Source organism: Bos indicus, chromosome 1 (assembly GCF_029378745.1).
Source record: "Bos indicus isolate NIAB-ARS_2022 breed Sahiwal x Tharparkar chromosome 1, NIAB-ARS_B.indTharparkar_mat_pri_1.0, whole genome shotgun sequence".
Taxonomy (NCBI): Eukaryota; Metazoa; Chordata; class Mammalia; order Artiodactyla; family Bovidae; genus Bos; species Bos indicus.
Genome location: NC_091760.1, coordinates 53720895 through 53745652, shown reverse-complemented (window position 1 = coordinate 53745652; position 24758 = coordinate 53720895). Strand labels below are relative to the sequence as shown.

Sequence of the window (24758 nt, the reverse complement as noted above, 5' to 3'; positions counted from 1 at the left end):
ATTTGGTCCCATAACTTCACCACAAATACATGGGAAAACAATGGGAACAGTGAGAGACTTTATTGTGTGTGTGTTGGGGGGGTACTCCAAAATCACTGCAGATGGTGACTGCAGCCATGAAATTAAAAGATGCTTGCTCCTTGGAAGAAAAGTTATGACCAACCTAGACAGCTTATTAAAAAGCAGAGACATTACTTTGCCAACAAAAGTCCATCTAGTCAAAGTTGTGATTTTTCCAGTAGTCATGTATAGATGTGAGAGTTGGACCATAAAAGGCTGAGTGCCCAAGTATTGATGATTAGAAATGTGGTGTTGGAGAAGACTCTTGAGAGGCCCTTGGACTGCAAGGGGATCCAACCAGTCCATCCTAAAGGAAATCGGTCCTGAATATTCATTGGAAGGTTGATGCTGAAAATGAAACTCCAATACTTTGGCCACCTGATGCTAAGGACTGATTCACTAGAAAAGACCCTGATGCTGGGAAAGACTGAAGGCAGGAGGAGAAGGGGACGACAGAGGATGAGATAGTTAGATGGCATCACCGACTCAATGAGCATGAGTTTGAGCAAGTTCTGGGAGTTGTTGATGGACAGGGAAGCCTGGTGTCCTATAGTCCATGGGGTAGCAAAGAGTCGGACCTGACTGACTGAACTGCACATTATGTTTGGTAACTGACTTAGAAATATGAACCTAAGGAGAAAATGAACCAATTAATTGTTCCCTCCTTCTAAATCAGTATCCAGAGGGAGACAGTCCATTAAGCAGCAGAACCTCAAAGTTACCTGTTACATTAGTCATTCATCTTAGAAGAATATCCAGATCATTATATAAGTATTTAGAAAAGGAAATATCACCTAACAAAAATCTCAAATTATTTGTCATTGGACTAGGAGCTAGATAGAAAGAAAATTAACTTTGGCAGCTGAAAGAGTAACAGTCCATATTATACAGAAATGAAACACTTGGTGAAGTTGTCACCTGTGAAACTTGGAAGGTTTGTAATGTACATGCTTGATACACTTGCATCAAGAAGTCAGAAGAGGTTAGAAGACAGAGGGAAGAGGTTAGAAGACAGAATTTTAATTACCATAGGTTATATCTGCCAACAAACAATAAATAGATGAAATTATTTAACTTGGGGAAAGAGCTAGCTGATTTATAAGAATGCATGAAAGGAAACAGAGCAGATCCAGAAAGTCCAAGACTTGCAGGGTTAAGAAAGGCAATGCTTCTCCCCCAACTGATAAAAGATAAAAATAAGAAGACATCTGATCCAAAAGAAAGGTTTATTAAAATTTAGCCTTATAGCCAGAACTAAACCAAAAGCTTGGCTGAAACTGAAAACTTCTGAATGGTTATAATTATCAGAAACCATAGATCTATTTAAGGTTGTGGCAACCACTACATCATTTTTAAGAGGGCAAAATGACTCAGTGAAAACAGACAAAACTATGATTCTCCCACCAAATCTTCACGGGTTCAAGCTGTGCATTTAATTGAACTTAGCCCAGCACTGAAAATTATTGTGGATGTCTATTGGCACATGCTGCTGAATGGAATCAAACAGATGAGAATTCAATTAAATGTGTAGTTTTAGTCCAAAGAACCATAAGACCAGACCAAAATTCGATGATTATTTGAAACTTAAAATGATTCTTGGCCCTAAAGCACAAGCTGAGAAAGCTTCTTCATCTCTAAAGAAGATATATTCTCAATTGTTCTTTTCAAATGTAGCTGCCGGATACAATGGAGAGACTTCCCAGGGCCTAAGCCAAGGACCTTGGAAAAATGAACTTGGAAGTCCTTTCCACAAAGCAAAATTGAGCTCTAATTAGAAATATCCTCAATCCACTGATAAAGAATAGAAACAACACATTCCCAGGGAGATCTTTAAACTGCCATTGACTTTCAAATTTCCCATTCTTTCCCAACCTGAACAGAATTATTTGTTTCAGTTATCCTTTCTTTTTTCCACCAAAATATAATGATTGTGTGAGAAATTAATACATTTTCCTCTTAGTTCATAGGTTTCCAGATAATGAAGGGCCATAACTAGACCTGATGAAAAGAATTCTATTTATTACTTAGAGATTCTGGGCTTTGAGTTTGATGCACTGACTGGAAGTAAACTTTGCATAGTATCTCTCAAGAAAGATGGAATGTGTTCTGGCTGCAAGAAAGAAAGGGTGACCTGCATATCTGATGGCCAGAAAGACAGATAATAGAGATTTTTACTATTTCCATCTTGATTATTTCTCGTAAAAACAGTATTATACTTCCTGGACCTTTTGGAAATGGGTAAATGACAAATGACCAATGACCAGAAACAAGACCAGGAGCTGACTGTAGCTCAGATCATGAATTCCTTATTGCTATATTCACACTTGAATTGAAGAAAGTAGGGAAAACCACTAGACCATTCAGGTATGACCAAAATCAAATCCGTAATGATTATACAGTGGAAGTGAGAAATAGATTTAAGGCACTAGGTCTGATAGACAGAGTGCCTGATGAACTATGGATGGAGGTTTATGACATTGTACAGTAGACAGGGAGCAAAACCATCCCCAAGAAAAAGAAATGCAAAAAAGCAAATGGCAGTCTGAGGAGGCCTTACAAATAGCTGAGAAAAGAAGAGAAGTGAAAGGCAAAGGAGAAATGAAAGATATACATTTGAATGCAGAGTTCCAAAGAATAGCAAGGAGAGATAAGAAAGCCTTCTTCAGCAATCAGTGCAAAGAAATAGAGGAAAACAATAGAATGGGAAAGACTACTGAAGACTTCAAGAAAATTAGAGATACCAAGGGAACATTTCATGCAAAGATGGGCTCGATAAAGGACAGAAATGGTATGGACCTAACAGGAGCAGAAGCTATTAAGAAGAGGTGGCAAGAATGCACAGAAGAACTATACAAAAGATCTTCATGATCCAGATAATCACGATGGTGTGATCACTTACCCAGAGCCAGATATCCTGAAATGCAAAGTCAAGTGGGTCTTAGGAAGCATCATTACGAACAAAGCTAGTGGAGGCAATGGAATTCCAGTTGAGCTATTTCAAATCCTAAAAGATGATGCTGTGAAAGTGCTGCATTCAATATGCCAGAAAATTTGGAAAACTCAGCAGTGGCCACAGGACTGGAAAAGGTCGGTTTTCATTCCAATCCCAAAGAAAGGCAACACCAAAGAATGCTCAAACTACTGCACAATTGTACTCATCTCACACTCTAGCAAAGTAATGCTCAAAATTCTCCAAGACAGGCTTCAACTGTATGTGAACCAAGAACTTCCAGATGTTCAAGCTGGATTTAGAAAAGGCAGAGGAACCAGAGATCAAATTGTCAACATCTGTTGGATCATCAAAGAAGCAAGAGAGTTCCAGAAAAACATCTACTTCTGCTTTATTGACTCCACCAAAGCCTTTGACTGTGTAGATCAGAACAAACTGTGGAGAATTCTTCAAGAGATGGGAATACCAGACCACCTTGCTTGCCTCCTGAGAACTCTGTATGCAGGTCAGGAAGCAGCAGTTAGAATTGGACATGGAACAACAGACTGGTTCCAAGTAGGAAAAGAAGTGAAGGTTGTATATTGTCACACTGCTTATTTAACTTATATGCAGAGTACATCCTGAGAAACAGTGGGCTGGAGGAAGCACAGGCTAGAATCAAGATTGCCAGGAGAGATATCTATAAGCTCAGATATGCAGATGACACTACCCTAATGGCATAAAGTGAAGAAGAATTAAAGAGCCTCTTGATGAAAGTGAAAGGGGAGAGTGAAAAAGTTGGCTTAAAACTCAGCATTCAGAGAACAAAGATCATGACATCTGGTCCCATCACTTCATGGCAAATAGATGGGGAAACAGTAGAAACAGTGGCAGACTTTATCTTGGGGGGCTCCAAAATCACTGCAGATGGTGACTGCAGCCATGAAATTAAAAGACACTTGCTCCTTGGAAGAAAAGTTATGACCAACCTAGACAGCTTATTAAAAAGCAGAGACATTACTTTGCCAACAAAGGTCCATCTAGTCAAGGCTATGGTTTTTCCAGTAGTCATGTATGGATGTGAGAGTTGGACTATAAAGAAAGCTGAGCACTGAAGAATTGATGATGCTTTTGAACTGTGGTGTTGGAGAAGACTCTTAATAAGAGTCCCTTGGACAGCAAGGAGATCCAGCCAGTCCATCCTAAAGGAAATCAGTCCTAAATATTCATTGGAAGGACTGATGCTGAAGCTGAAGCTCCAATACTTTGGCCACCTGATGTGAAGAACTGACTCATTTGAAAAGACCCTGATGCTGGGAAAGATTGAAGGCAGGAGAAGGGGACGACAGAGGATGAGATGGTTGGATGGTATCACCGACTCGATGAACACGAGTTTGAGGAAGTTCCGGGCATTGTTGATGGACATGGAGGCCTGGCGTGCTTTAGTCCACGAGGTTGCAAAGAGTCGGACATGACTGAGCGACTAACTAAACTGAAATGACCAACTCCTGGCCAATATTTGTTGGCACTAAACGCTCCAGAATTCTTTCTTCTTCTTTGTCTCAGCATCCAGCAATGCTGATGGCAGGGGGAGGTCTGATTGACAGTCCCTCAGTTATTGTGACAAGCAGAAGCCCTCTGGTGATCCACACTTGACATATTTCTTTCTCACTCAGGCATGCTGCCTGTTTAAACCATAAAGATATGGGAATGTATGGTACTGAAACATGATCTAATATATCCCGACTGATAAAAGAACCAATTACTATAATTTTCTTCTTGGTACACTTTCACCAAAAATTATGAAATTTGAGTTTCTAATTTTAGGACTTGGATAGTAAAAGTACTTAAATATGTTCCTCCAAAGAAGTTTGTAGGATCTGAAACAAGAAATTAACATCTAGAATGTACAATAAAGAGACAGGAACACCAAAGCAAAAAGGACTGTGCAAACTATATACCCACAAGCTATTTACAGAAAATGCAAAAGCTAGCAACTATATAACAAGGTGCTCAAACTCATTAATAATCAAAGGAATGTAAATTAAGAAAAGATATTATTTTACACCTATTAGCCTGGAAATAGAAAGCTGGATGACTGTCAAATATTGGCAAGAATGTGTGAATACAGGGATCCTCAAGAATGGATGATGGGAAAGTGATGAGTGAAATCTTTCCAGAGGACAACTGGTTACAACATAGTCAAATTAAAACTCTTTAAAACTAATTCTCATATGAAATAGAGGAAGATGGATTGAGAAAAACCATTTCTGTAAGTTAATATATGTCTGCAAAACAGAACACATTTTATAAGAACACATTAAAAAATATAGACAGTAAATTGATTAGAATGCTTGCCAATGACAGCAGAGGACTTATGGGAATAAAGAATGAGGATGAAGGGAAATAATAAAGGGCTTAATGATAATGAGGCACAAACTGATTACCACCACCATCTGCACTAGAGATCTCCCTGTAAATAAGTCATTTGTTTCTTACCTCATCCCAACTAAAAGTGGGTTATGTAAAAGGAGCAAATAATTTTTTTCAGTAGTTGTCATATAGCCAGTGATTGTAAGCCACAGGGAGATACCCTTGAGCACAAATAAATGCCAGTGACTATAGTTGAATCATTTCATAACCTTTTGAACAGTAGTATATATTGATGCAAGTTTTAACAATTACTTCTGAAGCAGGGAGTAGGGGCTGGATTTGTAGGGTTTTCTCTTGTTTTTGATGTAAATATTGCCATCACAGTTGATTTCAAACTATCAAGGAATTAACAAACCAATGACAAAACTCCAGAAAATTTAACATTTGGCCCTCACAAGCTGGTAGGAGCATGTTCCAAGCAGTACCTTTGAGACTCCAGAATTACAGCAAAAGACCCACTGATTTAAATGTAGATCTTGCCAAGAGGGGCACATTAACACTTAGAGATTTTCTGTTCATAAATACTTAGAAAGCAACACATTTCACCCACACTAAATCTTTAATCTGAGCTAACAGGAACTTCTTCCATCTTTCAATTTGGAATTCTTAATTATTGTTCAATCACAGGGCATGCTATTTAATGTGGGTCTCACCAAAGTGAGATCTGAATCAGAGTTTATACCTTGAGTGGTATAATTTTGTTCCTACCTAGAGGGAACAAAGTACAATAGTTGTATGTTCTTAACCACTTGGACAAAAGACATTAGCTCAGGTTAATAGTACAGAGTGCCTGCGCTACCATCTCACAAAGGGTTTCTCTGTCTTCCAAATCATTGATCTCTCTCATCTAAAAGCCTGCTTAGATGGCAACCTGCTCTATTTCTAACATCCAGTTTTCTTTTTGTTCCTCTTTTTTTGCAGATTCTGTTTTTCTTTTTTTTTATTTATTTTAATTGGAGGCTAATTACAATATTGTATTGGTTTTGCCATACATCAACATGAATCCGCCACGAGTGTACATGTATTCCCCATCCTGAGTAATATTCCATTGTGTATATATACCACAACTTTCTTATCCATTCGTCTGCCAATGGACATCTAGATTGCTTCCATGTCCTAGCTATTGTAAACAGTGCTGCAGTGAACACTGGGGTACAAGTGTCTCTTTCAATTCTGGTTTCCTCAGTGTATATGCCCAGCAGTGGGATTGCTGGGTCATAAGGCAGTTCTATTTCCAGTTTTTTAAGGAATCTTCACACTGTTCTCTATAGTGGCTGTACTAGTTTGCATTCCCACCAACAGTGTAAGAGGGTTCCCTTTTCTCCACTCCTTTTCCAGCTTTTATTGCTTGTAGACTTTTGGATCGCAGCCATTCTGACTGACGTAAAATGGTACTTCATTGTGGTTTTGATTTGCATTTCTCTAATAATGAGTGATGTTGAACATCTTTTCATGTGTTTGTTAGCCATCTGTATGTCTTCTTTGGAGAAATGTCTGTTTAGCTCTTTGGCGCATTTCAGGTTCTGTTTTTCAACTGAAGTAGGAAGGGAAGTGAAGTGAAAGTTGCTCAGTCACGTCCAAGTCTTTGTGACCCCATGGACTATACAGTCCGTGGAATTCTCTAGGCCAGAATACTGGAGTGGGTAGCCTTTCTTTTCTCCAGGGGATCTTCCCAGGGATCAAAGAGTACATAATTTCTCAGGATCGCAATTTCCTCTACTATTAAGGAGACTTAATTGAGGACAGTGCAAACTCCTCAGGGCTTTTATGGAGATTAGATTTGGAAGTATCAGTAGAGTTCTTGGCACATTAAACTAACACGCTTGCATGTTAGTTTCCTTTACTTCTTGTTTCCCAAGTCCTAATTCAGCTTTATGGACTAAAAAGCAACAAAAAAAATGAGCAAAATTAGTCTCTGACCTAGTTTTCTTCTTTGCTAACAGCCTATTTCCTCCTCAAGTACATTTCCTTCTCTAGGCTCAAGCAGTTGAAAGTAACAATATTCCTTCCTCATGAAAGGTTAGGAACCATAGATTTAGTTGTGGTTCTCAACAAGGCTGGTACTATAGGCTAAGGTACATCCTGAAAACATGGGAGCATTTTCGCTTTTCTGATGACTGTGACAGAGACACGGAGGCTCTTAGGCAATTAGGTTAGGGGCCAAGAATTTTAGATGTCCTAAACTAGACATGACAATTTCACATAGGGAGTATCTTCCGGAACAAAATTTTAATACGCCAGGTGTCAAACCCACTACAAGTACAAACTAATGATACTTTAGTAGATGAGATACCAAAAAGATTTTTCATATATTTATGCAAAAAGTCAACATAATTTAAGGAGAAGGCTGTTATAGAAAGAAAAGCTTAAATGGAACAAAGACCGTTTTCAAACTATTCAATAGTTTACTATCTCTCTACTTTCTATCTACTCACTGTTATACAGCATTTTTTAATGCATATTAGTTTAAAAATGGTTTCAGCACAGAAATGCAATTTCTGTAAAAACTTTAAAAACAAGGCAGATTGCAAATAAATGATAGCTTTGGGACTCCTTTTGTGACTTCATGCCAAGTATTATTACACTAGCATAACACTACATTTCATTATAAAAATATTTAAATTTCACATATCATTTTACATTATATTTCTGTAGTACAGGGACAAAAACTTACATTGTGAAAACAGCATTAAAATTATTTGGGGGTTGCCTGTTTTCAGCTCTTACTATTCAATACAATATATTCCCTCATGGTTCATCACAATTTCTTATAGCCTCTTAGTCATAGTTTCTTTCCAATCTATAGTCACTATTCTTATGGAAGAATAGAGCCTCCCAGGTTGTTTTAGCTGAGACTTATGATGTGTTCCAATATATAGCAGAATTGCAAAATGGCAGAACACATGAACTTTGTCACTAACACACCCTATGTCACAATATAGGAAATTTTAACACCACTCTTGTTATAGTGAACTCATTTGTGAGAATCATATATCCTCATTTGTTTTCACTTCAACAGTCTGTAATTTATCTTGGCATATTATTTCTACTTCAACTGGGGCTGTTCTTTCTCATTACACATAAATAAGTTCTTTTCCAATTATGCACAAGAGCAATACTTAAATTATATTCTAGTGTCCATTCATACCATTGCTTTAATTATATGAAATGACTTCTGATTGTCTCACTTATTCAGGAAGAAGGTAATAATGCCTACTTCATTATGTTCTAATATATTTAATGTATTTATGACTGGACATTTATATGCTTGAATACATAGTTTTTAAGATTTCTCCTATATGTAACAGGACATTATACTGATTTTTTGAAACCATGTAGTTAGGCTATATTACTGATAATTTCATTTTGGCATAGAAAAGAAAGCATTACAAACATTTGTTGTAAGGGTGCACTGTGTCTGACAGGACTGAGAAACATGGATTTCAGGGAATTTTTACAAACATGAGCTCTCCTGGGTCTTGAAGCAAATTCCTTAGCTGTGAAGCCAGGCCACATTCAGTAAGGAGGAGGCAAAGTCTATGGTTATCAGTGTCTTTGACAGTATCATTTCCTCTAATTAATTCTTCTGCATTGCAAAATAAAATAATGTACTGTCTTCTAGTACATTTTTAAGAATAAAAATATAATTCACTACTACACATTATAATGGATAGTTTAAAAAAAAAAAAAAACAAGCATCCTAATTGCTTGTGAAATTAAAGGACACTTACTCCTTGGAAGAAAAGTTATGGCCAACCTAGATAGCATATTAAAAAGCACAGACATTACTTTGTCAACAAAGGTCCATCTAGTCAAGGCTATGGTTTTTCCAGTGGTCATGTATGGGTGTGAGAGTTGGACTGTATAGAAAGCTGAGCACTGAAGAATTGATGCTTTTGAACTGTGGTGTTGGAGAAGACTCTTGAGAGTCCCTTGGACTACAAGGAGATCCAACCAGTCCATCCTAAAGGAAATCGGTCCTAGGTGTTCATTGGAAGGACTGGTGTTGAAGCTCCAATACTTTGGCTACCTGATGGGAAGAACTGACTCATTTGAAAAGACCCTGATGCTAGGAAAGATTGAAGGCAGGAGGAGAAGGGGACAACAGAGGATGAGATGGCTGGATGGCATCACTGACTCAATGGACATGAGTTTGGGTGGTCTCCGGGAGTTGGTGATAGACAGGGAGGCCTGGCGTGCTGCAGTTCATGGGGTCACAAAGAGTCAAACACGACTGAGTGACTGAACTGAACTGAATTGCTCGTGAGGATGCAGAGCAACAGGAACTTTCGTTCACTGCTGATGGGAATGCAAAAAAGTTACAGTAACTTTAGAAGACAGTGACTTGGAAGTTTTATTATAAAGCTAAACATAGATTTACCATATAGTCGATCAAGTATACTTCTAGATATTTACTCAACATAAAAATGTATGTTCATACAAAAATCTGCCATGAATGCTTCTTGTAACTTTATTCATAGTCACAAAAACCTAAAAACCACCAACATGTTCCTGAATAAGTGAATGGATAAATAAACAGAGGTACAAATGGAATATTAGTTATTAAAAAAAAAAAAAGAAACAAGCTATCAAATCAGGAAAGAACATGGATTTATTTTAAATGCATAAGACAAAGTGAAAGAAGACAGTGACATTATGGAAAAGTATAACTGTAGAGACTGTAAAAAGATCAGTGTTTTCCAAGGAGAGGGAAGGGTGAGTAGGTGAGGCATGGAAGATATTTTTAAGGCATGCATTTTGTATTATCACTTAGTTGTGGATACATTCAATTATGCATTTGTCAAAAGCAATAGAACTTCATAGCTCAAAGAGTAAACTGTAATGCATGCAAATTTAAAAAATCATTTAGACGGTCAGAGGATTGTAGGATGGAATGCAAACTGTGACAAAACAATCTAATTGTACTACAAATGTATGAGACAACTTTACTGAAAAAGTAGAAGAGGTGCTGAATAAAGTTTAACTGTGGAAATTAGTGGACCCTGTAACACCAAAGTGAAAGAAACCGTACATAACCACTATACCCTCACTGATCAAGTTGTTTCCCACTGGGGTACAGACGCACAATTCTGATATCACTATGTACATATAGTGGAGTTGAGCAATTAAGTAGTTGGCAGATGAGAGGAGCCAGTTTTCTCATTGTTGGGAATTTACAGATAAGCAAGAGAAGAGAGAGTCCCTAGGACAGCAAGGAGATCAAACCAGTCAATCCTAAAAGAAATCAACCCTGAATATTCATTGGAAAGACTGATGCTGAAGTTCAAATACTTTGGCCACCTGATGCAAAGAGCTGACTCACTGGAAAAGACCCTGATGCTGGGAAAGATTGAAGGCGGGAGAAGAGGACAACAGAGGATGAGATGGTTGGATGGCATCACCAATTCAATGGACATGAACTTGGGCAAACTCTGGGAGATGGCGAGGGACAGAGGCCTGGCATGCGGCAGTTCATGGGGTCACAAAGAATCCAACATGACTTGACAACTGAACAACAACAAGGGAAGGAAGCTAGAATGATCCATATGGTAACAGATTAAAGTTGGAAACGTCAATATAAACTCAGATTTAGCTTAGTTATAGATACAGATTGTTACATATAAAAATATTTCTAGATATATACATGCAAGTTTTAGTGTATGGGTTAGTGTAACATATATTTCTTTGCTCTGTAGGCTAGAATGGTTGATTCTAGGACTAAGGCAGAAAATCAGCCTGAACTTAAGAATAAAATATAAAACTGTAGAACTTTCAGGGGGGAAAAAAAAATAAGAGAAAATCTTTAGTAACCAGAGTTGGATGAAAGTTCTGAGATTTGACACTAAATATATGATCCAAAATCCTACTTAAAGACTTAACATCCAAAAGTTTAAACTTTTACTTTGCAAAAGACTCTGTTAAGAGAAGGAAAACTACAGACTGAGAGAAAATATTTGTAAGCCACATATCTGGCTAAGGACTAGTATCTGAAATATAGGAAGCACTTCCAAAGCACAACAGCAACAAAGCAAAGAATCCAAAAGAAAATGGACAATAGGCATGAGGAGACGTTATAGCTAAGGAGATACAGAGACAGCAAATAAGCAAATGAAAAGATATTCAGCATCATTAGACACTGGGGAAATGCAAAGGAAAACTACAATGAGATAATCACTGCTGCTGCTGCTGCTGCTAAGTCACTTCAGTCGTGTCCAACTCCGTGTGACCCCAGAGATGGCAGCCCACCAGGCTCCCCCATCCCTGGGATTCTCCAGGCAAGAACACTGGAGTGGGTTGCCATTTCCTTCTCCAATGCATGAAAGTGGAAAGTGAAACTGCAGTTGCTCAGTTGTGTCCGACCCTCAGCGACCCCATGGACTGCAGCCTTCCAGGCTCCTCCATCCATGGGATTTTCCAGGCAAGAGTACTGGAGTGGGGTGCCATTGCCTTCTCTGAAATAATTCTGTTAGGGGCTGCTATATTATCCAAGTACTGTGGAAGAAGCATGGTAACATTCAATTTGTAGTGGAAAGACTATGGGCTTTGTCATTCAAAACCTTGGGTCAGATACAGCTTATCACATATCAGCTGTGTGACCTTGGACAGTCTGACCTTCAGTGTCCTCTTCTATAAAACACTAGATTCCTTTCAAGGCTTAAGCAAGCACCTTTATAACTGCTAAATTAGATATATAAAACACTGTGTACTTAAAACCTCGGGCACGGTGCCTAACCACATAGTAGTACTCAAATGTTAGTTATCATAAAGGAGAAAGAATCAGAGCAATTATTTAGCAAGCAATTGTTTCCTCTGTCCCTATGATGTGTCCCTTGATAAGTGATTATTTATTGTAAAACAAAGTATAAAAGAGACAAGGAACCCCAACTAAGCAGACATGTTAACAGAAGTGTATATGTAATTTTTTAAAAAAATGGTCTAATAACATTTCCATGTTTTTAAAGAATATATGATTATAGAGACTGAACATTTTAAAAAGAAACAGAAAATGCAATCATTATAGAATAACATGATTAATCTTATTTTTATATGCATATATTTTTAGAACACTGATATTATGTTGCTCATATACAATTTTCAGATCTACTTTTTGATTGCATAAGTATTTTTCCACATCATCAAATATCTTAAAACATGTTTTGCAATGTTACCTAAATTAGAGCCTTAATAGAATGGACATGTTAGTTGATTCCAATTTTTTTTGTCCTGTAAAAACTAATAGAAAAATTCTAGTTACATAAAATTTTGTATAAGTTGACTATTGATTAAGGAATACTTTCTATAGAGGGGATATTGAGAAAAAGAATATACAGGTAACCCGCACACACACCTTTTTGAAAGTTTGCTTTACACTTCATTTTTACAAATTACCTACATTAGTACCTGTTTTTGCTAACAGAAAGAAATCCAAAGAGGATTTTTGCTTTTACAAAAAACAGCAAAAAGCAAAGACTGTGTTCAGTGTTTGTTTTGCAGCTGAGCAGTTATAAAGGTGCTGCATGCCCCAGGCAGTGAGAGTGGCACCGCCCAACTCCTTTCCGGGAACCACACTCAGCCTCTCAGCTTTGAGCCGCCATTGCTTTGAACTGTGTCTATGAGCACGTGTGATTTATCCTGATTTACTTTGTGCATCCGTTAGCAAAATGGGTCCTAAGATAATTGCTTCTTTGCTTTACACCATTTCAACTTACAAAAAGTTTACTAGGAACGCTCTACTTTCAGATAGCGGGGGAAACTTGTTCTCTAAAATTCTTGATTTGTGTGACAAATCCTTCTGAAAAGAATGCAGCAGGATTTTTAAGAAGATGCTTTTTTGGAAGTAAGTATTTGTTCCTCTTGAATTAATTTCACTCTGATCAACACACATTAATGCTTTTTGAAGTAGAAGTAATAGAAACTTGGGAAGAAAGTGAAAACACCTCAGAATCTATTACAATCAAAGAAAAGAATGTCAAGTACGTTGTGAAAAGTATACCAGATATTGGGAAAATTTATTTTAAAGCACTTAGATCATTCAAATAAATGCTAGACAGTCTATTATTCTGAAAAACAGTTCAGGACTGATAGGAGGCTCAAACTAAACTCTGGAATCATTTAGGAAGTTACAGAGGAAAGAAAAAAGGAAACACATATATAAATTCAACAACCCAAATTACAGTTTCAGGGAACAGGCATATAATCAAAAAAACAAGAAAGGACTGCATTAGGAAGCCAAAATTAAGTTTTCAAAGAAAAAGCAATAAAGACAGGATAGACTCCCTGCTTAAAGAATAGGATTAAAAAACCATCCAGTGAAAAGAAGTAGAACTGCTAATTTTGTTTTTATTTCTTCTTCATAAAGGAGAGAAAAAAAAATCTTTATTGTATGGTTGAAGAGTACTGATCGAAAGCTGAAGCCCAAGATGGATAGAGCAAAATGATAATGAAGGGAGGAAAATTCACATTGCACAATGTCACAGGTAGTGTAGTCAATCCAACAAGCGGTATTTTGTGAAAAAGAAGATAGTTCTGAATTTTTAATCCACAGCAATATGATGTAAGATTGAAGCAGTAACTTTCCTGGTAGGATGATATAGCTACTAGCTGCATTTCAGATTCAACTGTAGAGAGATTGTAAACATGTAGATGTACAGGCTCCATTCAAATGCAGTAAATCAAAACACCCTTGTTGGCTGGGGATGGGCATAACTGCTGCTCAGTGAACTAGTCTTTAGTCAACTAGGATCGCCAACCCCATACATTTAGGAAGACTCATTAAATATTACTTTTAGAATCTAAAAGGTTAATCCTCAGTTACCTTGACTTTATAGCCAGAAACTGCCAATGACAAGCAGGTATTATATAAAATATATGTCTTACTGGTGCATACTGAATGATACCTTAAGACTCAGATAAGTTCAATTAATTTCTCAAATGAAAAGAATCTCCTCTCTAGTTCTGTAGCTTTAATTAACATCAAACATAGGTGCCCTACTACCCCTCTCTCCATGACGCTTAGAAATGATCTCTAAACAGGATATAACTACCAAACAGATTTTTCTGGATTCATGGTACTTTTCATTATTATTTTAAGCTTTCAACCCAGTACTTTATGCAAGAACAAAGTAAAAGAACTATCCCCCATCTCTATATACATATTCCCTCTTTGATCAGGCCTGTCAGAAGTGAGAAAGAGAGACCATGGAGAAAGCAGTCCACTTTGTTCTATGGTAGCCTGACTACAAAAACAAACGGAATGTAGGAAAGATAAAGGTATAATCCTACGCATCTTCAAGAAAGACAGGCCCAAGTGCAATAATTAGATTCTGTACATCACAAGGGAAATGTATTGCTTTATCAAATCCATAATGAAAAGCAAGGATTGGTAAGAAAACCTTTTCTAATTTCAACGGATCTTTGTTTTCTCTTTAGAACTGTGCAGATTTCTTAAGTTACCATGCTATGCAAATTGTAACAGGCAAAATCAAAATGATAAATAAATGATATCTACTGCCGCACAAAACTAAAATAAGAATTTTATATTTAGTGACAGGTCAGAGCTAAGTTTGCAGTAAGGATTTCATTCGTGACAGAGCTTTGTACTGAGTTTTGCTAGTCCTGAAGCCAGTGTATTTTAAATGGTGGATTTTCTTATCTTCCCAACTCATTTTAGTTTAGAAAACCCGACTTCTCTCTGATACCTCTGAATTCTTCAAACAATATCACAAATTAGTGAGCTCTTAATGTATAAATCACATAGAGATTAAACAAACTCGGGGGTAATTTGACATAGCCGTAAGATGTAGTTTTGTTTGGTCTCATTTATTTCCCTCTTGCTTCTTCTGTTACTCTGCATTTTAACCACTGTATAGATGGAGACTTGATCCATTTTATTATCTAATATTCTTCATTTACTTTTTGGTAATATTTTTAAAGGGAGACATAATAGGGGAAGGTTGAAGAATTGTTTGGCATGTCCTTCAGGACAAAGTCCTGTCGTTCTTCCCACTTCTCTCATGGTTTTCTTACTTGGTAAACACTGCGCTGGAATACACTGGAAGGTCCTTAAGAAGTCATTAGCTTCCTATTAAGGCCATTTAATTACCTTTGGATGAGAACTCAGCTCCCTAATTCCCAGTTTAGAAAGGCCATTTCCGGAGGCGTTAGGATTTTATTATTTTGGAATTAAATGTCAGACTACGGTTCAAATGTCCATCAACCACCTCAGAAAAAGGAAGAATCTTGAAATAGTTCCTGCAGTTTGTTATTTGGAAAATTCCTAGTTTTCAGCATCCCAGATTTAATTCAGATGAGGAAGAACAGAAGACTTAACTCTTATCGTACAACTGGAACCACATGAACTTGTAATTTTATTATCCTACATAGTTTTGCTCCCAAAGCAGGTTTAAGGGAGGAACAGTTAATTGAATGCCTATTAAGCACCTGTGTGCCAGATGCAGAGGAACAAAGAAGATGGAAACAGAAGTAAATGGGCAATTATAACACAAGTGAAGTGTGTTATGATGAACATAAATCCAGGAAGCTAGCAATGGCAAGAAACTAAGCTGCAGGTTTCCTACAGCCTTCCTTGCAGGATCCATTGACCTGCTGAGGTGTTCAGGTGCCAGTCCCTTCAGTGAAGTTTTGAGAATTCAGTAATCACAGGTATGCTGGGACATGCCCCAGAGAAGAAGACAAAGCACTATATTTTGTATTCTCTACACAAAGAAGAAAGCGACATATTCCAAACCTGGGAAAATTCACCCCACCCATTTACAGGGTTATATAAAAGGCTTCCAGCTTTGACGGAGGCCCTTGGACTGCATGTCCAGTGAAGTGTGAGCACTTCCACACGGGCTTTCTTCCCTTTAGTCTGCACATAGATCAGTCTTGCACCAAGACTGAGTGTTGACCCAGCCTTTGCCAGTTCCCTTCCCATTTTCCAGCCAAGACATACAGACTAATAAACGAGACGGCATGTTCAATCACATTTTGGCCTCTGATTCCGTAAAGACTCAAACTAACACAAGTGCTTTAGAGAAAAGTCACCTAAAGAATAAGGATCCACTGCCATCTTTGAAAAGAAACTCAAGAGGAAACAAAAGGGAGGAACTGAATTTATACAGTGAGGAGAGGATGGCCACATGGGGTAAGAAACAAGGAGAATACGTATAGCCATTCTCACCATTCCACCCTCTGTCTCAACTGAGAAGAAACTAGAACCATCATTTGGCGTGAGGAAGTTACTCAGAGCATGACTTTGGTGGTATTGACTATAAGCGCAGATAAAGGCAGAAGAGATATAGGATCTAAACGGCCATGGTTAAAACAGCATTAAGATTGGTGGCTCTCCCAGACAAGAAGACTGACAGATATTTCAACCAGGATGAAGGATCAGTGAAGGACGTTAGTTACTACTGAGGGCAGATGGCTACGATCTCAAATTAGATGGAAGTAACTTAGTAATTATTAAGTAATGCAATTTAGTAATTTAAGAGTTGAACTTGAATCTCCTTGAAATAAACCTAGTGTGAAAACTACAGCTTAATATTTTCCTTATTGTAGTGATCATAGAAAGGGCTTAAAATCTATCTCGTTAAGAACCATCCTTGCCATATGCAGCCTCTGGGTTTTGAGTTCTAGTGAGATCTCTAGGCTGTAGGGGATCTGAATATGATACATTAAAATATGCCACATTGACTTAAATATTATTTTGAGTTGAAGATAGCTGAGACATAGCAGATGCCAAAAAAAAAAACAAACCCAAAACTAACTCTCTGCCCTCCCCCACATTTGCCTAAAACTAAACTTAAGACTCTTCAATCACTGGAGATGCCTTCCAACCTAGAGCCAGCAATGAGAAGAATCTACATGACATGCTTTACCAAAATAACCCTTATCTTCCATTGGTTTCCCCCATATATTTACCTTGGAAGCTTAAAACCCTTTTCCTTTGTCTTATCTCTTCTCAACATATTTACTGTCCTTTGTCAAAAATACTACATGAGCCCAATTCTAACCACCTCTGAGTTACTCATCACTGAGTTTCTCCTGCATTATAAGCTCACCACACATATTAACAAACTGTTTATTTTTCTCTTGTTAATCTGTCTTGTCAGCAGGGCCTCAGCCAAAGAAGCTAGAAGGGCAGAGGAAAAGTGCTTTTCAACTTCAGCTTACTGGACACTTTATCTCAGTCATTATTTATTGACCTGGTAACCACAACTCATTTGAGATGAAAAATCAATTCCCTTTGTAGAGGCAGATATACTAGGAAATTAGTAAAATTTATGTTCCAAGGAGCATTGCCCCTTGCGTTATCCCTCCTAAGGCCCTGAGGCTCATTTTGAAATCAAATTTTATATTTCTTTATATTAGGAAGAATCCCCATCTCCAAATTCCATAAGCTTCAAGCTCCACAAAGCCCAGATATGCCCACCAGAGGCTTGTATAGCAGGCTAAGAAATGTGGATATTGTCCCAAATGGAGGATCATGTATGGATGTCAGGCAGGACAGTGATGTGTCCATATTTGCATTTTAGAAAGATTACTCTGGAAACAATGTGAAAGAGGACCCTATTTGCAGGGAAAATATAAGGAAGCTGACATTGTATTCCAAGCAAGAATAAAGACCTTTTTCTTTTTCTTTTGTTAAAAGGACCTGTGTTCCTTTTGAAAGAGCAAGCTCCTCTGGGGCATTTCTAATTTTACTTATAAAAGCTCTGGCCTCCCATTTCAGAAGTATTATTCTTCCTTCAAGAAGCTGAGGAGATTCGGATCTTTTGCAGTGTAACAATCCTTCCTGGCCTTCAGAAAGCAAAATATGGAGTTCCCATATTCAACAATGCTAACTTACTAGCATAAGGAGAACGGCAAGAATTTATTTTAAAATTACCTGTCAGTTTAAAAATCGAAAATAGAACAAGTTTAAATAGAGTATATGCTATATCCCTGGATGATAAACTTAATGTTACAAAAAATATACTAAGAGTACATATTTTAACATTAAATAAATTTAGAGCTCACCTGGAAGAAGAATGTATCATAAACAAGAAGAGTGAGGGAGTTAGAGGTGGGTTGTTCTACCTGAGGGTAAATTTTAAAGCCACAAAAAAACAGGGCTTTTTCCACAGGCATGAGAATAAGCAAAGAGAAGTCTGTTCAAAGTTTGAACTTTGAAAATGGACCAAGTATAAACATTCCACATTAATAGGGTGAGAATGAGCTGGTAGATGGCTAGTCATCTTTTCGCAGTTCTGTGGGATGAAGGGGAAACAATCAATTTTTCCTCTAGGTAGGAGCTGTAGGGAAGGTCACTCATTCTTCCTGGCGGCTGAGACAACCACACAGTCTATTACCATCATAACTGTTTGTTCTTCCTCCGAAAGTGACTATGACAAATCCATACACTGCCTTGGGGTACTGCTGAGAAGGAAGAAAAGTTTTATACAGAGTTTATGAGTATTCTTCTGCCCTCTATAATTTTTTTGAAATGTACATTGGGGCATGCAGATAAAGCACAAAAACACACTGAAAATGGTAAGATGTTAGAAAGTCACAAAAAGTTTTTAGTTTATGCTCTTGATTCAGGCCTGGGTCAGATGATAAAGACTCTGCCTGCAATGCAGGTGACCCAGGTTCAATCCCTGGGTCAGGAAGATCCCCTGGAGAAGGGCATGGCAACCCACTCCAGTATCCCTGCCTGGAGAATTCCATGGACAGAGGAGCCGGGCAGAGTATAGTCCATAAGGTCACAAAGAGTAGGACACGACTGAGTGACTGACACTTTCATATTGGGGTGAGGGCTTTAGAATGCACTTACACACATTTCAGTTTGAATTCTTAGTGAATTGGACAGAGGTGCATGTTCTTCTTCAGATTGAAAATACCTGACTCTATAGGCAGACCCCTTGCTAAAGTTCCCAAGTAAAAAGCGTCAGGTCAGCCCCTCTGCACCTTTCAGCTAAAGGGCATCAACCCCCACAGACCTCTCCAGGCAAGAGATCTACCTCAATTATATAAATTCTCCTACCAATTTCCCCTAAAACTTACACTCCTTCAGAGCCTAGGAGAAAAACAGGACTCCAGAGAAAGTATGTACAGAGGAGACACAAGCAACTCTGCCTTGTGGAGAGGTATGACAGAAGTCTGGAGAGCCTTTTTCGAAAATACTCTCTACTTCTCCATATCCTAGACTGCACCTCCCAATTTACACATATATCCCACATGAGCATATGAGCTGTTTGAGCACAGAGGCCAAGCTCCTAAGTCTTTGTATCACCACGCCCAAGCATAGTGCCTAACACATGACACATACTCAAGTATTTGCTGTATAAAAATTTAGAAACTACTCTGTCAAAAGCAAAATTCTGATCTCTAGATCAGTTTGGACTATCGCATTCTTGCCTTCAGAAAGAAAAAATTCTCTTTTTGTCAAAATCTCACTAGATGCAAAAGCAGAATGGATTAGTTGTTCTATTCAGGCACCAAAATATGTAGGTATGGAGTAGGAAATCATTTCCACTAAACACCTAGGAATAAAAATAAGATGTTTGGATTTAATGCTTTAGTATCATGTAATGGTTTGGGCAATGGGTTCCAGAACCTCAGGACAAGGTGCTAATAACTGTTCAACAAACAGCCATCAGAATGGCTGATGTATTGTGTATTGCAATGCAGAGCTGTACTACAGAAATAGAATGGGATCCTATGGTCCTGCATCCCTATATCCTATGTTTGTCTTTGTCTCTGGAAAAACTTTAGCCAGAGAGTAAGTTTAATCAGAGAAGTGAGAAAATGCAGAAACAAAGGTAAACAGTCAAAGAAGACCAAGTAATAATAATGTAAGCATAATCAAGGACCTTTAGTACCTTAAGGGCTACAGATAATATTCTGAGCCATATTCAGTCTTACAGATACTGAGTCCTCCACCAGGTGGTAGAAGTTAACTACATGAAGACTAGACTGTAGCCATGATATAAAGCTGCCACAATTCCAAAAACTCAAAGAAATGGAAACAAACCAATCCTGGAACTGAAGGTTCGTTGTACTTAAAACAATTAAAATAATGCCGGTTAGGCCACTGATGACTACTTTCAAGATGCCAGTCAGGGCTGCTGTGCTGTGTCTGCATGTAACCCCTTTCCTCAGCCTATAAAAACTCTTGCCCATGGTTTGTCAGTGGGGGAGGGGTGGGGGGGGTGGGTAGGCCTTTGGGCAGGCATCTGCCTTCCACCCTCCACCCCTCACCTGTTGCCAGGATCCAAAATAAAGCAAACCTTCCTTTTCACCAAGCCAGCCTCTTTATTAGCTTTTGAGTGGTGAGCAGCCACTTATGGTTACACTATGAAAGCGTGGCATCTAGCAGATTTTGCTTTTATTAGGCTCTAGGGACCCCCGTTAAGAATGATTTTTTTATGACATTTGTTATTTAATCTCCATCTTGAATTTAATTTTTCCTTGAGAGAAAAGATGCTGTCCCAGACTGTAAAATAAATTGAATCATCTCAATCTAGACCTTAAAGAATAAACCTATTTCTATTTAACCTTCAAAACTCTGACAAATCCAATCAATCCTTCTTGTTAGTACCCAATATATATTAAAGTGTTACTAACATATATGATGCAATAGAACGCTATATCAAAAAACCAGAATGAATGTTTCAATATTTGCAGAGTTACTTACCTATTTTCCCACCTAACAGTATATACTATAGCTGATCAATCTTTAGCAGACTTTAAAAAAAAAAAAAAAAGCTTCGGACCCTCTTCACTACTTCAGAACCACATAAGAAATTCAGAAATGTTGCATTTTAATGTCAACTATTGCAGCAAAAGTTGCCAGTGCTTGCTCACATCCCTTTTCACCAGATTGAAAGTGCATTCCCCAGTTGCTATGAATATTGGGGCTCAGTGTTCACAGCTGCATTCTTTTCCAGAAAATTACCCTTGCCAATAGACGCCACCCCACCCAGAGATGTATGTGGACAGCCTACAGCCAATGAACCAGGGAGGAAAGGGTATAAAGGGCTTCTTGCCCCACAGTGGATACATCCTATGGAGACATTTGTGCCCCAGGGAACATACCATGATGCCCGTTACTACATTCTGTTGAATCTCCTTCCAAATATTTAACTATCATTTTCTCACTATTCTAATTGCCCCTCATCCCAGTTCAGAACCATCTCTCACCTGACTATTCAAATTGCCAAATCGGTAGTCCCTCCTCTACAATATTGCCTGAATACTCGAAGATGCAAATATAATCATCTTCCACACCCCTCCCACAGCACATGCATATCTACGTGAAACCCTTCAATAAACACCCCCATCATCTACACAGAGGGAGGAAATGGAACTCAGTTCACCATGCACTTCGTTTCTCCTCCAAGAAAATGAAACCAGGGAACAAAATCTTGAAATACACAGAATGTAATTGGATGACATTTATCTATCTTGAAAGCCAAAGTTAGCTGAAACAGTTAATTAATCCTAATTAATAATTAGATTAATAATCTTGGAGTTAGAAGACTTCCTTCCATTTAGTAGAGAACTAAAAAAAATGAAGTAAATCCAGGGAAATGGGTTACAAAACTATTCACTTCTAAGTTAGGGAGTTTGTTACAGCAAGTTAGGACTTGCTGTGTCCTATGGTGTTTGGGGCAAGAATCTCTTGTATCTCTGGCCCAGAAATTGGTACACTGGATGGGAAATTTCACAGGTTCAGGTAGGGATGATTAGTTGCCAAGGGGGTAAGTAATGAAGAGAGTCAAACCTACAGTAGTATAATTACGTTAAATAAAAATACGTGCTTCTTTGATATTTAAGTATCTAATGTTTCAAAGTTTAGCCTGTTAGAGAAACAGACTTGAGATTCTGAGTAACCGATTTAGACTTTTGGTTTACATTGACACCTACCTTTACAAACAGTATTGGAATATTTAATAGAACTTATTTCCCTCCTCTCCCATTTTTTACTTTTAGATTCAGGAGATCTTATAGCATCTGCAATAGTTTGTCAGATAATATCAAAACAATGTAATAAGCTTATGTTTCTTACAGTTTAATACCTCTATAGGAATTTAAGTTGTAAATCCCCTCATTAAACTCTGCTGTAACAAATTTACTGTACTTACAAGTTGAATAAGATTTGAATATCAAAAGAGTAAGGCTTCTCATTGTGAACTTCAATGCATTAATAAATCAAATATATTGAACAACTAACGTAGCCCCTGAAATAATATTTTCTGTGTTAGGTCACAAGATTTTGGATCCTAATGATCCAAAATCATTAGGATCTCAGTGACATACAAACCCAAGTTCAGATCCTTGTAAAATCATAAAACACAGCAAAATTGAGCTGAATTCCTATATGACAAAAACGTTCCCTCCTTGAGATGGTTTCTGAGTTTTCTAGTTCACTATCGCCATTCCCCATACCACATGTACACGTCACTCAGCCACTCAGTTACCTTTACCCTCCTGGTTTTTATAAAGGCACTAGCTGTTTCAACCCATGTGTCCAGAGAAGTGGTTCTCAACCAGGGGCCTACTGTCACCCAGGGGCCAGCAGGCAGTGTCTAGAGATATTTTTGGCTGTTACAGTTATGCATGGGTGCTACTGGCATCCAGTAGGTAGAGGCCAAGGATGCTGTTAAAATCTTACAATGCACAGACTAGCTCCCAACAACAAAGAGCTGTCCAGCCTAAAATGTCAACCATGCTAAGGTCAAGAAATCCAGACCTAAAAGGATACTTCTAAAACTCTCCAACATGGCACAGAGGCCTTACAATGATCTATCATCTTTGTGTGTCCTTGGAACCAATCCACTGACATTAAATAGATCACAAGTTTATCTTTATTGTTTAGAGTCCTCTTTGGTATTTAATTTCTTAAAATTTGAAGAGTTTCTCATTTAAGTTTATTCTTTATTTCCTTCAAAAAATCCTCCCTTACATTGAAATTATTTTGCTTCCTTCTAACCATCCTACATGGAGAAGGCAATGGCACCCCACTCCAGTACTCTTACATGGACGGAGGAGCCTGGTAGGCTGCAGTCCATGGGGTCGATAAGAGTCGGACACGACTGATCGACTTCACTTTCACTTTTCACTTTCATGCATTGGAGGAGGAAATGGCAACCCACTCCATTGTTCTTACCTGGAGAATCCCATGGACAGAGGAGCCTGGTGGGCTGCAGTCCATGGGGTCCCACAGAGTTGGACACGACTGAAGCGACTTAACAGCAGCAGCAGCAGCAACCATCCTACAAGTATTTCACATTTACATCCTCAATCCATATGGAATTTATATGCTGGAATTCAGAGATGTAATTTTGTTTCCATATAGATAACCCATAGCTTCAACAGCATTTATTGAATAGTTTATCTTTCTCCACTAGTTGGTAAAACCTATCATATACTGAATTTTCATATAAACTCACCTGTTTCCAGGCTATCTTCTATTTATTCCTGAGATGCCATTATTTTAAATTATATATTTTATTAGGGAACTTACTATCTGATTTCTTCCTCACACTTCTTTTACTCTTACATGAGTTTCAGTATCAGCTCTCATGAAATTTTAAGTTGCAACTACACTGAGCTTATGGAATAGGTTAAAGATAACTGATTTTTCTTATTGATGAATATTATATCCCTATTTGGGTTTTATAAGCCTTTAACAATTACTCCGTAATTATCATGACAGACTTATTCCTGGGTGCTATATATAGTTTGTTTCTGCGGTTTTTGGTTTAAGTAAATTTTCTGATCTCTAGCACAGTTTTTAAGAGTGGATATCTTCACTTTGGTTTTGACCTAATGCTTCACATTTAAATGTTACTTTTTTCCTTCTAGATTTTTGGCCAATACTTTCTATCAGGTTAAGAAGTTTTATTCAGTTAATGGCTTTCTAAGTTTTTAACATCCCGAATGAGTGGTACTAAGCCATTTATAAAACAAAGCAACTTTGCTCTTTAAGTCTGTTGAATCTTCTTGGAGGACTTCTTATATTCGGAGATGCAGATGGAAAGCATTCCTCCATCTTTGAACCCGCCTCCTTTTCACCCCTAGCTTTGCTCATCTCTCAGGGAAATCCATTTAGCTTAAATCACCTTTGATTGGAATGCTCTTCAGTTTTCAGAGATTAACCCATTCACAGCAATATCTTAAGGGCCTTAAAAATTACCTTCTATCATTTCACAGACAGTTTGCAAGAAATAAAAGTCAAAGTTAGAAGCCTAGCTCTTAATTGTGCTCAAACACATATAATGAAGGATAAATCTCTAAGATTCTTGAAAGTACTCACATGCTGCAACATCCTACTCTTTTCAAGCTC

General features: G+C 37.9%; 1 protein-coding gene across 4 annotated transcripts in view; it reads right to left on the bottom strand.

Moving 5' to 3' along the window:
* The window catches only part of HHLA2 (HHLA2 member of B7 family), a 161035-nt gene that overhangs the window by 134129 nt on the left and 2148 nt on the right, over window positions 1–24758 (bottom strand). For 3 of the 4 annotated variants that reach the window (XM_070787397.1, XM_070787385.1, XM_070787393.1), the window contains exon 2: window positions 23580–23733. The gene's annotated coding sequence lies outside the window, so the exon portion shown is untranslated. The remainder of the gene's footprint in view (window positions 1–23579; window positions 23734–24758) is intronic. The other variant, XM_070787386.1, reaches the window with a different exon arrangement.